Raw genomic sequence first — 15,830 nt, forward strand, 5'->3', positions numbered from 1 at the left:
GGGTTGAAGAAAAATTGAGAGGGTTGAAGAAAATGAACTTTTAGTTGACTCTCATAAATGAACTGCTTGGCTGAGTTCTTATACTATTAGGAGGGAGACTGTAAGGCATTATTTTTAGCAAGGCTTAATAAAGATTGTTTCACCAAGATTTCAATAGTATTTTGAAAAAAAAATTAACAGATTAGTTACTTTCAGTCAAGTCTAACAAATATTCGTAAATCATATTTTCCCTGAGGCATTTTGAAATCTATTTTTCATAACCAAATGGAATAAGAAAAATATAAAGAAAAAAATGTTATAAAGCTGCTTACATTTAAATTCACAGTTCATGCTCATTTTTTTTGAGAGCTCGATGGCTGATTCACAGTTCATGCTCAACATGTGTTCGTTGAATGCCTGTATATAAGAGGGAAAGAAAACAAATAAGTATAACTGACGTGTTCTGGCCCTTCAGTATATGATGAGCAGGCTGCTGGCCAGCAGCTTTGGTGTCACCAGGAAACTTACTGAAAATGGAATCTTATCCCCAGGCTATTGCATTAGAATCAGCACTTCACTAAGGTTGCCAAGTAATTTATACACACATTCAGGTTGGGGAAACTCTGCTCTAGCCAATATGGTTAACTGAAAAACAAATGATAGATTCCAATCAACTAATTAATCACATCACATTGAAAATGTTTCAAAAGCAAGAAACTAGAAGGAAATTTATGTTGGGCACCATAAAACTCCAAAACTTTTTTGGAGGAGGGGGTGAGTGGAACTCTGTAAGAATGTGTTAAAAAATGAAACTGTAAATGGATGTGTTTATTCCTTTCAGAGACTTACACATATTGTGCCCGTTTAGAAACAGTTTCTCCAATTTTACAAAATGATTTCTTGCGTGGATTTACTTGTATGAAAGATTTGCTTTCCCTTTATTTACGGGCTTACATAGCCTGAAGTCATTTTGTTGTCATATTACCCTTACACTGTGTGTGAATCATCAAAATGTGTTTCTTAAATCCAAGGTGGAGGTGGGGAGCCAGGCTAAAAAGTCTAAGACTGTCATTCTTTGTGATAGATGTCTCATGTTAAGTTATAAAACATTTCTGTCCATGAAAAGACAAAGAAATCTGCAGTGATATATACAAGGTTTTGTTACATGGAAATATACTGAAAAACATTTCTGCTTAATATACGATACAATATATATAATATATATACATATATTATACATGCGTGCATATATGTGTATATTGTACATGTAGACATCTATAGATATCATTGTTGTGGTTTATATGTAACATCATTAAGTGTAAATCATTTTTATAAAATTTATTATGGCTTTTGATGTCTTTTCACAAGTTTATAGTCACCAAAATATAATTTTTATAATAAAAGTAGGTGTTTTTTAAAATAGTTAAATTTTGTTTGTAGAGACAGTCTCCTTATGTTGCCCAGGCTGCTCTTGGACTCCAGGGCTCAAGTGTTTCTCCGGCCTCAGCCTCTCAAAGTGCGAGGATTACAGGATAAGCCACAGCTCCTGGTCTACTTTAAAAAATTATAACAGAATATTAGCACTGGGATACTTTGGTAGAATTTTTTTTAGTGTTCACTCTTATCTTCATAGTCCAATACAACTAAAAATTATGAATGAACTAGTAATAATAATAGTAATAAAGTAATTTCCTCCAATGGCTTACACATTTTCTTTCATCTACACATGATTTTTCATCTGCAAAACTGAACTTTTTCTTTTTAAAATATGACCTGGTTACTGCATTTGGTGGTCACTTGTGCCTCTGTGACTTGAAGCTGACTCCTCTGTAATATATAGAATATTTTGGCTAGATCACCTCTGAAATAACTTTTGGTTTGGTTCAAAACCACAATGATAGTGTTGTTTTTACTGTTAAATTGCTATGAATTTGCACAGAACCATAGATTTTATATTTCTAATGTTTTGTTCTTACTTCAAATGTTGTTGCATAAACTGGAAGCATTGGTTGGGTCATTGAGAATTTGAGGGTTCTTTTCCTTCCACCAAGGGAAGAGGGAAGGAAACAAACTGACATCACTGGTGTCTGCAGTGCGTTCACCTGGAAAATATGGCGCTTTACCTTTCTGTTTTGCGTTTACTTCAATAAAGCAGGTGCTCTGTTCTGCTGAAAATAGTACTGTGTTTGTTTTCAAAGACAGTTGTGCTCACTGCTTTTTTCTCTGGCTCTTGTTTTTCAACAATGAGCCCACAGAAACTGCACTTCTCTGCATTGGCAGTGTTGTGGTGATCTTTGGAAATGCAGTCAAATTGAAGAATTCCCTCAATAGAAATAGGTTAGATCATTATCAATGGGAAAAATATTTTTTATACAGAATTTTTTTTATATTTTAGTATACTCCTGTTTGATTTCATTTGAAGGTAGTTTTAGTGTACTATGGAGTTCATAGTCTAGGTCCCAGTCTTATGTTTTGATATGTGTAAGAAAAGAGGCAGCACATCACGCTGCCACATGTGTACCTATGCAACAATCTTGCATGTTCTTCACATGTACCCCAAAACCTAAAATGCAATAAAATAAATTTTTTAAAAAAGAAAAGAGAACAACAGATATAAGGAAATAAATATGTTGATTTTTTCTCAATTAAATAATGCCATGAAAATTTGATCTCTGAAGACTAATAAGGCATTGGGAATAATGTATACAGGGTCAGCTTCTTAGGTAAATAGATGTGAGCTCAAATTTGATTTCAATTACCCACACATATATACACACACATAGACCTATGCATATATATGCGTATACACATAAAGATAATATGTATCCCAAAAAAGAAGAAAAAAGAAAAGAAAAAATTATTAAAAACAAAAACAAACACAAAAGATATATTTATCTTTAGTTTACTTTGTTTGAACCAGGTTTAAAAATTTTTATTTTTGCTTGTTTTAAAATTTATTGTCATAGCCATAGTATGCTCTTTTACTTCTTTAAATTATTTTTCTCTACAGTTATTTTACCTTTCTCAGTCCTAATATAATTTCTTTGAGAATTCCTTTTGTCTTTATCAAGCCTCTTAAATATATTTTGATTATTTTTTTAAAAAATCAGCTTTTGGCTTTTTTGTGTATCTTTTTATTTTATTGATTTCCACATTATGAGTTTCTGTTCTTGTTCTTGCAATTTCCTTTTTTAAATGTTTTTGCACGCCTGCCACTGCTCTAGTTATTTTTCTTGACTTAAATAACTAAATAAACAATTTTCAATCTTTCTTCTCTTTTTAAGTATATGCAATTAGAGTTATGAATTTCTTTTCCGATATTACATCATCTGTAGGTCAAAAGTTTTAATATGTATTTTTTTCCACTGGCATTTAATTATAAATGTTTATTAATCCCATTGCCATTTTTTTAAGATTCAAACATTACTTATAAATAAATACTTTTAAGTTTCTAAATAAATAGAATTTCAGTTCTATCTTTTATATTTGGATTTGAACTTTGTTTTAGTGTAAAAAATACAGTGAGAAGATGGTATATATGATACTGATTTTCTGAGATTTGATTTGGGGACTAGTGTGTAGTCCAATACTATAAGTGTTCCATGTTTTCTTTCAACAAATGTGTATTCATTACTTGTTGAATAAAGACTGCTATTTATGCTTGTTAATAGTATGATTTGAGCTTTCTAAATTCTTAATAATTTTTGACTGTTATCTATCAATTTTCATAGAGGTATATTAAAATTGCTTGCTATGGTTAGGGATATATCTGTCTCCTCTTGTGTTATTGTTACTATAACAGGGGTAGTTTCTGACAAATGTGTCATTAGGCAATTTTATCACTGTGCAAACGTCATAGTGTCTACTTACACAAACCTATAGCCTGCTACACATCTAGCTGTATGATACAGCGCATTGCTCCTAGGTTTCAAACTTGTACATCACATTATGTCACTGAATACTGTAGGCAATTGTAACACAATGGTAAGTATTTGTATATCTAAACATACAAAAGGTATAGCAAAAATATGGTATAAAAGATAAAAAATGGTATACCTGTTTAAGATACTTACCATGTGCTGGACTAGAAGTTGCTCTGGGTGAGTCAGTGAAGGAGTGGTGAGTGAAGGTGAAGCCCTACGACATTACTCGAAACTGCTGTAGACTTTTTAAACTGTACACTAAGGCTACACCACATTTATTTAAAAACTTTTTTATTCTTTAATATAAAGTTACTTTAACTTACAGTAAGCTTTTTACATTATAAACTTCTAATTTTTAAAAAGTTTTTGACTTTTCTTTTCTTTTTCTATAGGATCTTACTCTGTTGCCCAGCCTGGAGTGCAGTGGCATGATCATGGTTCACTGCAGCCTCAACCTCCTGGGCTTAAGCAATCCCTCCACCTCATCCTCCCAAGTAGCTGGGACTACAGGCACATGCCACCATGCCTCTCTAATTTTATTTCTATTTTTTGTAGAGACAGGGTTTCCCTTTGATTTCCAGGCTGGTCTCAAACTATCGGGCTCAAGCAATCCTTCCATCTCAGCCTCCCAAAGTGATGAGATTATAGCCATGACCCACTATGCCCAGCCAATTTTTGACTTTTCTGTAGTAACACTTAGTTAAATACATAAAACACATTGTACAGCTGTACAAATATATCTTCCTTCCTTCTTTTTCTTTCTTTCTCCTTTCTTTCCTTCTTTCTTCTTCTTTTTTTTTTTGATGGAGTCTTGCTCTGTCACCCAGGCCAGAGTGCAGTGGTGGAGTCTTGGCTCACCACAACCTCTGCCTCCTAGGCTCAAATGATTCTTCTGCCTCAGACTCCTGAGTAGCTCGGATTACAGGTGCACGCCACCATGTCCAGCTAATTTTTGTATTTTTAGTAGAGATGGGGATTTCAGCGTGTTGGTCAGGCTGGTCTCGAACTCTTGACCTCATGATCTGCCCACCTTGGCCTCCCAAAGTGCTGGGATTACAGGTGTAAACCACCATACTGAGCCTCTTTTTGTGTATCTTTACTCTAATTTTGTTTTCTATTTAAAAAATTTTTTATTTTTATTTTTTACTTTTTAAAATTTCTTGTTAAAAACCAAGACACAAATACACACAATTGGTCTAGGCCTACACTGGGTCAGTATCATCAATATCATTCTCTTACCTCCACATCTTATCCCATTGGAAGGACTTCAGAGGCAATACCAGGCATGGAGCTCCTGTAATAGCAGTGCCTTTTTCTGGAAACCTCCAGAAGAACCTGCCTGAGGCTGTTTTACAGTTAACTTTTTATACATATGTATAAGTAGAAAGAGTACACTCTAAAATAATGATAAAAAACATAGCATAATAAATACGTAAATCAGTAACAGTCATTTATCATCACTATCAAGTGTTATACACTGTACATAATTGTATGTGTGGTACTTCTTTACAACTGGCAGTGTAATCATTTTTTTTTTACACCAGCATCACCACAAACATGTGAGTAACATGTTGTGTTACAACTTTATACTACTATGATATCACTAGGCAATGGAAAATTTTCAGCTCCATTATAATTGCATGGGACCACAGTTGGATACGTGGTTCATTGTTCACCAAAATATTGCTATGTGATACATGACTGTAGTACGAATTTCTGCTATTCTTTCATTTGTACTTAGGCCTAGGGTTTTGATTAGCATGAAAAGTTGTGTTATTATATTGTTCTTTTCCCCCCAAGACCTAAACATAGAGAAGCTTTCTTGCCACAGCTCTGGTCTGCTGAAAAAATTTTCTGCCCCTTTAAATGAAAGGACAGCTACCAGAAGTTCTGATTTAGGACAGTAGTAATCTTAGGTCTTATTGCTTTCCTTGGGCTTTGCCCTAAGCCAAGTTTCTTGTCCACAGAAAGGCAATCTGGTGACTACAATCCAATCGTATTCAAAAATATGGATGTAAAAGTCCTAAGTATATTATTAGCAAATGAATGCAATAATACATAACAAGGGTAATATATCATGACCCAGTAAGAATTAACCCAAGAATGCAGAACAGGTTTAACATTAAAAAAATCAATCACTGTAATTCACCACATTAGCAGAGTAAAGGAAAAAATAAACTAATATAATCATTTATATATATTAAAAAAACACTTGATTAAATTAAACATTCAGACATCTGCTTTCAGAAGAATGATGTTTCTGACGTCAGGCTAACTCTTTTCTAACCAAAAACAAATAAAAGATGGATAAAATATTAACACCTCAGTGTGAAGGCATAAGGAAGCAAACAAGCAAGCCATATCTTGAAAGACCAATATCTTGAAGATAAAGATGACTATTGGTGAGCCCTACATTTCCCATTATATTATTCTCTTCAGTCATTGGCCATTTTTTGTAGTAGGCATAAAAGTGATACACAAAGTGGCCATTGAGATTTGATGACAGGCTCACTGAAATAAAGAGAGGAAAAAATGACATTTAGAGCTACCAAGGCAGCCAGGATTTGAAAGGTCATGAACCCAGAGGAAAGGGCACCAAAAGGAAGTTTACCTAACATTCTTCATGTAATTCCCCCTTGATGCAATGACTTATTTCTAAACTGCACATTCTTAGGTCAAGAGACTAAGAAGCTAAAGGCCTAAGCAGAGATGCCAGCAGTCCATTAAGCTGGAAAGATAAACACTGAACTCAAATATCCACCAAGGAGAAGGGTCCTGGGTCATTACTTGAGGTTTCCTAGGAAGTCCACTATTAACTACACTGATGGAGAAAGAACAAATTGGAAATAGACCAGCCTTCTAAAAGGCTAAAACACAGCTTCAGATAAACAAAATCCAGGGTTACATCAAAATGGTCTATCTATACCCTATGTATATTTCAGGAAAAATGATAACAACAACAATGACAAATCCTCTTGAAGGGAGATAACATAGTTGAAAGATTCTTTCATTTATTTAATTCATGAGCTGCACTTACAAAACAATAACTAGTTGTGCCAGAAGCCAAATGACCAGAGAGCAAGATAAAAAGCAGATAATACAAATAGACTCACAGGCAATCTGTAACAGATAGTCGATCATCAAATATAAAATAACTATAAATTTAATAAAATATAATTATGTCTTTAAGTACATAGATCAAGAGAATGAGATGGAAGTGCTAGGACTAAGAATGCAATAATTGAAATTAATTGATGAAATTAGATACAGACAAAGAGATAATTAATAAACTGGAAGACATTTTAGTGGAAAATATCCAGATAAAAGCCTAGAGAATAAAAAGAATGAGAAAAACATAAATGAGAAAAGAGACATACAGAACATAGCAAAAAATCTGATGTATGTGTAATTGAAGTCTCAGAGGCTATGAGAGACATATAGGTAAACAGAAGCAAAATTTGAAGGGAAACTGCATAAAAAACTTTAAACAATAAACAACTAGATCAAGCCAAAAATTTTAAAAGAACTTTGAAATAAAGTAGGATGACTATGAAGAAAACCACATATAAGCATATCACACTAAATCTTCTGAAAAGCAAAGGCAAAGAGAAAATCTTGGAAACATCCGGAGGAGGGAAGCAAGACAAGTATGAAAGTCATGGTAGGACCAAGAGCTGACTTCTCAAGAGAAATAATGGAAACCAGAAGAAAATGGAATGAGATCTTTAAAGGACTGAACCCAAATAAATATCAACCTACAAGTATTGCCCAATGAAAACATACTTCATAAATGAGAATAAAATAAAAACAATTCAAAACATGTTTCTGAAGGTATTTCAAAAGCAAGGAATTTTTTTCTAGGTGACTGGACTAAGAAAGAGTGCTTCAGAGAGAAAAACAATGACCAGAAATACAAATACAGTAATCTTAGAAGGAATGAAGAGCATTAGTATTTGGGCAAACCTAAATAAGTACTGATTCTTTAAAAGATTAATTATAATAATTGTGTAGTTGAAAATGTATGTATAATTAAAATATTTGGCAAGGGTAGCGAAAAAAAAGTTCTAAGATCCAGAACAGAATTAAGAAGGTAAGGCAAGAACAATTGTACCATTTTGAGAGTTAGTGTGTCCTTAAATTTTGGACCCCAGACACATTACTCTTGAGATTTTCTAATTATCTAGTTATCTTTTGGTATTATCTTTCCACTTAACTCAAGTACTAGAATTTGTGTTGTGTCTGTGTTCCCAGCATTCTGATGAAAGTTTCCATATTTTCCTTTTGCCTTGAACATAATGAAAATAATTTTGGAAGTTCGTGTCTAGTAATTTATCTATATTTCTTGTAGGTGTTTTTCTGTTGTTCATTGTTTCTATTTTCAATCACCTAGTGATTGACATGATTAGAAACAGGGTTTCAGTTGTTACAAGTTTTAATCTATTTCTGGCTTATCTTTATGCCTAAGATATAAGTTCCCAAATTCTAAGAGTCCAAACTTCTTTGGCAGGCTCTGAAAACCTACTGTTGACTCTAGCTCTTCAAATTTTCCAAAATTTCTCTTCAGCTTTTCAATCTCTCAGCAGCATCTTATGGAATTAGGATATTCTATCGCAATAAAATCATGGATATCCAGGTATTCATTCTCCCCTGGAGCCTGTTCGTAACCCCAGAAGACAAAATGTATTTGACAACCATATGAAAGTTGCATTGTCTTAATATATAGCCATGTTCAAACACTGAAAACTTCTTATATGCAGGGATAAAAGCTAGATATTGAGATTTATTTACAAGTACGTATGTCTAATCCTCAAAAACAAAAACAAAAACAAAAACAATTCTTTGTTTCTGGCACTTAGGGTGAAAAAGAAAACTTCTATCATCAAGAATCTTTTGATATTTCAATAAGGCTTGCAGAATGTTTTTAAAAGTTGTCTCTCCTCAATAAAGTGAGAAAATTTATTTAAGTATGAAATGCTCCAAATGTCAATCTTATGCATACATATGTGTATATGTATATTTCCAACATTCATTTTAATATCTTCTAATATTGTATATAGTTCTGATAATTCTTTAGAAAAATTTCTTCTCTAACTTAGTCCCTGCCATCCTATTCTTGATGATGTATCCCCTTAATTTGGGATAAGTGCATGATGCAGGCAGAGGAAACTTGAACTACAGCAACTGAGAAAATGGTAAATGATAAGGACAATGAAGAGTATCTGAAATGATTAATTTTGAAGTTTTATATCCAAGAAGCCAAAACTCAGTAAAAACAAGTGTTTCAGATATTGTTATAATTCACTGTATCATATCAAATTAAATTGTATCCAAGAGGAATAAAACAAAAGCTTGTATCCAAGAGGAATGTAACAAAAAGTTGGTTATCAAAGAAATATAGTAATCTTGATTATGATATTTATCAAAAATTCTATACTAAATAATTATAAATTAATTAAAAATTCTATACAAACTAATTCTATATGCTGTAGTTTCTAAGAAACAACTTTCTTTATTCTTTTTTTCGTATTTCTTTAGTGCGAGCAAATATTAATTCCAAGACTTGGATTTGGAATTAGGACTGAAAAAAAGAGGTGAAACATAGAGCAAACATTTTTGTTTGTTAGCTTTCCAATATAGCTAACAAGCCACCTCAGCTTTCCAATATAACAATAAGGTGCTTTTGTATTGTCTATGTTAACTGAATACAGGTATGCACTGGATATACATATATATATATATATATATACATATATATCTCACCTTAAGAAAACATGTATATATGTTTTCATATATGTGTGTGTGTGTGTGTGTGCAAATATTTCACTTCACTTAAAAAATAAACTTTTAACTGAACTACTTTTTTTTCTTAGCCAGTATGTGCCTCTAAGGAAAGAAAGCCTTCTAAAGAAATGATTATTTATATGAGTGCTTACAATTGTTTTAAGTTTGTTACTGAATTGTGAGTGATTTACACTTTTCAACCATTGAGAAGTAAGGTGCCTCTTTCATGGACTTGACTGGAAATACCTCATTTTCCAATCTTCAATGTTCAGACAATTTCCTATAATGTATACGCCCTATTTCTTGAACTAATTGGCTTCTTTTATATCACAATTTACCTCAAGGTTGTTATTCTCTTACAGGCTCTTTGAAGGAGTTTCTGTTACATTAGTTACACATGGGCATTTCTAAAAGTAGATGAATATTGCATGTTCTATGTTCATATGTTCTTTGAGGGTTTATTCCCCCATATCCTAACCACAATTTAAGGCTTATTTAATAAAAAACTTTATTCTTGTGGAATTACTGATGGAAGCATCACTGTATCCAAATCTGGAATATTCTACACCATGTGTCAAACATGTAAGTTTTATTTACTTAAATTTTCCCTGAGAATAAAACCTTGTGCAGGTTTACATGAGGAGTCAAAGCAAAACAATGTTATCTTTCTCTCTAGCATAGTTGCAGAATAGCTTTCTGAACTAGTGGTATCATTAGTGCATAGCTGATTGAACAAACCATCATAGGACCAGAGTGTCTCATGGCAGGATGCAATTTAAAATAGCCTCTAGTCTAATAAACTTTCCTCTACAATTTTTCCAGGCATGCAGCCAGGTGTACCTATTTACCTGCCATGAGAATTTTTCTGTCCTACTTTCAGAAACAAGGATAATTATGACAACTAACATCATAGAGTGCCTTCTGTGTGTTAGGCATTAAGCTAAGCACCTTACATGGTATAAACTCATTTTACTCATTTAACTCCCTCCTCCACCCCAACAAAAAACTCTCAAACTCTTTCAGCCAGGTGCTTTTCTTGCCTCTCATTTTACAAATGTTTACCCTGGGACTCTCAAAGGGGAAGTAACTTAAACCCAGGTTTATCTAACTTGTAAGACTGTGCCTTTGGTCTTGAACGTGCCACAACCTCCTGCCAACTCCTCCCACCAGGCAGACCCAGGATCTTTGCACTTTGCTCCCTCTCTCTGCCTTTCTACCTCCTCTTTCTATTTAGAATACCTTTGATACTGAACATTGCTATACATTTAAGTCAAAATGCATTGCCTTTGGAGGACTCATAATTTCATTCTTATCCCTAATTACAGTAAAATAATACGTCTTGTGGAATAAACTTTGGGATCCTTGAGAAGATGCTTTCGGAACAGGAACCTTCCTTGAGGCCTCTGAAATCATACCCCACAGATCTCTACTCCTTTGTGACTAAGACTGACCTTTATGGACACTGTTGACTTTTTAGCTCTCCACTCCTGGAGCTATGACAACCATTTCAGATGAAGAAAAGGAAATGAAGGCTACATATGATGTATAAGAGAGTCATAGGAAGAAAATGATACTGTATCTATCCCCAGATGGTAGTCATATTTTAGGATAATCTACCTTTCAACAAATACAGGGTGTGGACAGAATTATTATTTTTATTGCTTTTTAAAAATCACATTCTTCAACATATTTCAAAATGTCATTTTTATGAGAACTTTTAAACATGATTATAAGAGAAATGACATGTCAGAGAGCCAAAATAATATTTTAAATTTGAGTTGCCATTATATGACTGGCTTTCATATTGGTAATTATTTTTGCTTATTTATACATGATCACTGTGTCAATTTAAGAGAAATGACACCTATTTCTCATTTTTTCTGTAGTTTTCATTTTATACCAAGTTTGTCTTAAATGCTTTACTAATTAAATGTATTTGAACTCTGTGTGTAATATAGTATAATCTTTTGCTGTGTGACACTATTGGCTTAATAGCTTTTATGGCAAAATATTACTCCCTGGTAATAATTGTTAATGTTAAAATACTGAGCACATCATTAAAAGTGACAGATTTATTCAGGCAGATTGAATAGCTTAAGCATGAGTGAGATCTGTGTATATTATTTTGAGATATAGCTTTGAGTAATTCAGTCCTTAGTTACCAGAACTGAAAGATAATAACATGATTTTAAAGGTCTAGAACACTCTTAATGGCCTTATTTTTCTCTTAGGATTAAAATGTAATACCAAAATACATTAAGTCATTTCATTTATTATTTTAATGTGCTCATTAAGATTACATAATAATAAAAAACAGAACTGAAAAATAATAAAGAGGTAGATTGACCAAATGTTATCCAGAGGCATTATGCAAAACACACAGGAACATCTACTAATCTGTCAAAATATGTTTTTTTGCTCTTTCTGAATTTTGAATATATGCTTATCTTTAAAATATGCATTTCTGATTATTAGATGCTACTATATATTGCTGTTCAAAACTTTATTATTAAAATGATTTTTAAGAGATTTAGGCCATCAGAGATGTCCTTTTGTTGATAAGCATTAGAGAACACTGGTGTTCTTACCACTAACACACAAACCAAAACGGGAACATGAGAAAATGTTGGAGGTGTCGGATATGCCTATTGTTTTGATGGTAGTACTCTGGTTTCTCTTTAAATCATATAATCTTGATTGTGGTGGTTGTGATGATGGTATCACAGGTATTCAGATACGTCCAAACTCATTAAGTAGTACATCTTAAATATGTATTTTTTTGTGTGTATCAGTTATACCTCTATAGAGCTGTTGGGAGAGAGTCAGGAAAAGAATTTCAGGCAGGCAGAATATGTTTCAAGGGCAAGAGGCAGGAGGGGGCATGGTTGGTGAGAGGAAGTCAGAGTGGAGGGAGGTCAGGCTGGATGCTTGTTCTCCAATTCCTGGGAGCTCTGGTAAGCCAGGTATGAAGTCTCTCAAATGCCAGTGGCAACCTTTCACAGAAGCTTACATAGGGAAAGGACATGGTCAGATTTGCTCTTTTGGTAGATTGCACTGGATGATTTATGAAGAATAGATTATATATATTTTATTCTTATGAAAATGAGAGTTAAAAGAAGGTAGAAGAATAGATAAAAAACATTTTCTCTTTCCATAGAAGAAAATGCTGAGGACTTACATCTCTAAGATTATTAAAATTTAGATTTAGCTTTTTTTTCTTTTTTGGCTTGCAAAGTTAGCACAGACTTCAGAAAAACAAGTTGTGAGCAATCAGTAACTGTATGTTAAACTTAAAGGTTTTCTGGCACCAATTACACTGTGAGAACAAAGAAAATTATAGTTTGATTAATCAGCAATTATTAACAGTGGCTAATTTATTTATTCCTTTAACAAATATTTATCTTTGCACCTAGCATTTTGGTAGACACTGAAAACAGTGAACAAAATATATGTCTTCACTCATGGAGTTGGTAGTCTACACATTCTGAATGAAGATGATGATAACTTTTTAAAGTCTGAACTTTGCTGAGTAAGTTTTGTTCATTGCAATGGCCTACCCAACTTTCTGTGCTTCAAAGTCCTAAAACCTTTAGTCATTGAGTTCATTTAACCCCCAAATCCATGTCTGAATTTTCTTCGTCCCACCAGGTCAACCTTGCCAAATGCTTGTTATGAGAGTGATCTTAGTGTGTATATGAATCTCTGTGTATATAAGGATCTTAGTGTCAGTAACTCTGGCTCAGTTATGTCTTGCTGGGGCTCTTTCTCTGTCTTTGGTACCATGAGTCTTGTTGATGGGTTTTCTGGCTTTTATTAATACTTGAGTGACTGGGCCCTGAACCTGACCTAGCCTCCTTATCCTCCCTAGTTCCTTGGCTCTCTGTCAGTAGTCTATCTCATACGCCACAGGTAGGTACTATGAATGATGATGGTATTGATGATGATGATGGAGTTGATGATAATGGCTACAATAGCAATTACAATGCAAACTAACATTGAGTAAATGCAATTATCTTTGCTCAGTCCTTGACTCCCATCACTTATGATTTCATCGGGCTTTTGTCTTTGACCATAACTGTTAATTTTGGATCTACCTTTTACACTTTTGGGTTGGGTTGTCTGCTCTGGAGTAAAAGCACCATAGACTCAAGTTAACAACTGGATATTAAAAAATAGCTTTAACTTTTTTCTTCTGGTTGGAATTCTTTGTTTTGGCTTAGCTTCCAGCACTTTAAAAAATGTAAACATTTAAAACATTTTATTTAGTGAAACTTATAATACTTATTTCTGTAATTTCATGGTTGCTAAGGTTTGGAAATGTTGAACAACTAAATTTTAGTAATGAAATTAAATTCAGCTTAAAAGTTAGCATGATTCAATATCAATGCTCACAGTTCAAAGTTTTAAAAATTTATTAGTTGATTATTTCAGTCAACAAGTACTTACTGGACAACTACTATGTACCATGCACTGTGCTGTGTTCAGGGCATACCAAATGGAAAAAACAAAGTCCTTGTTAGTGAGAACAGATCACTGGCATTTCATGTGTGACAGCCAGCTGTGCAAATCAGGCACCATTTGTTTGCAGGTATGTAAATGACTTGGTAAGCTGATTTATACCAATGAAAAAATGTTTCTGAATAAGTAATAGAGTGGATTAGCCTCGTAAATACTTTAAAATTTTTATGCTCCAAAAGTTGCTACTTGGGCTTCTATATTTTGTCATGCCTTTGTCCATAACACTGCTTCCTTTATATACACACCATTTTTTGTCACTCCTTTTCAATGCTTAGGACATAAAAATTTACCTGTAACAAATCAATCAGTCAACAGATGCATTTATTTACCATACCCACCAACTTTATGTTTAATGCTAATAGATTTGAGGGATGCTTGAAATTCAGAGATTCCCAGAAGCGGAAAGTCAAGGGAGACTTGATCTGGATAGAGGGTGTTGGGTTATCAGCAGAGAGAAAGATGAAAATTAGGGAAGATTTCATGGCAGGGAAAAAATTAAAGATGAAAAGATGAAAATTAGGGAAGATTCTGTAGGCAGGAGGGCATAGCACATTACTGGAGAATATATATTGGCAGTTTATTGGAAAATTAAGTAGGATAGGATAAGGCCAAATTGTGAGAATCTAGACACCACCAAGCAAATGGTTTAGGTAGCCACAGAGAATGCGTGAGACAGGCTGACATTGATGTCAGAGTGCAGGAAGGTGAATCAGGTGGTGATGGTCCACATAGGTAGAGCCAAGGAAGGAGGGACTTGGAGGTCATTCTCTCTTTTTATTTGAATCTACTCATAAATCGTGTGTACACACAGCCTTCATGAGAATGAAAGAAGAAAAAGGCAAAGAAACCGGCAAAATTTAAGTAAACAATATTCAGATACTAAGATTCCTTACTGACTCCAATTTTTTGTACACTGGATTTATTTTTTCTCTTAGCAAATGGACTAGCTGCCTTATAAATTTTATATCTATAAAACTTCAGAGTTTGGTAGCTAAAGAGGTATTACACAATAAAAGCTTTGGTAAGGATAAAAGAAGGATAGATTTGGCCCAGGCATGGTGGCTCACACCCTGTAATTTCAGCACTTTGGGAGGCTGTGGTGGGCAGATCACAAGGTCAGGAGTTTAAGACCAGCCTGGCCAAATATAAAAAATTAGTAGGGCATGGTAGTGTGTGCCTGTAGTCCCATCTACTCAGGAGGTTGAGGCAGGAGAATTGCTTGAACCTGGGAGACAGAAGTTGCAGTGAGCCAAGATCGTGCTACCGCAATCCAGCCTGGATGGCACAGCGAGGCTCGGTCTCAAAAAAATAAAGGACAGATTTTTCACTTTTAGCAAAATAGCGGGATGAATGAGCTATCATCCTCAGAAAATTCTTCACTCTTTTCTGTACATCTATTTAATATAAGAAAGAATATGTCTAATATCAGAGAGGCATTATTCCTACAGAATAACTTTTTTTTTTTTTTTTTTTTTTTTTCTTGCAAAGCACATAGCATTCTAACTATACTCATGAGACAGGACCTGATCTCTTTTGGATTCTTTAAGAGACTGCTTCAAAGGTGACGTTGAGTCTGGGATGCCCTGAGTGACTCCATAATGTCAAATGCCATTGATTGGATTTGTACAG

This window comes from Sapajus apella, unplaced genomic scaffold, assembly GCF_009761245.1.
Source record: "Sapajus apella isolate SASKATOON/1434 unplaced genomic scaffold, GSC_monkey_1.0 scaffold105, whole genome shotgun sequence".
Lineage (NCBI taxonomy): Eukaryota > Metazoa > Chordata > Mammalia > Primates > Cebidae > Sapajus > Sapajus apella.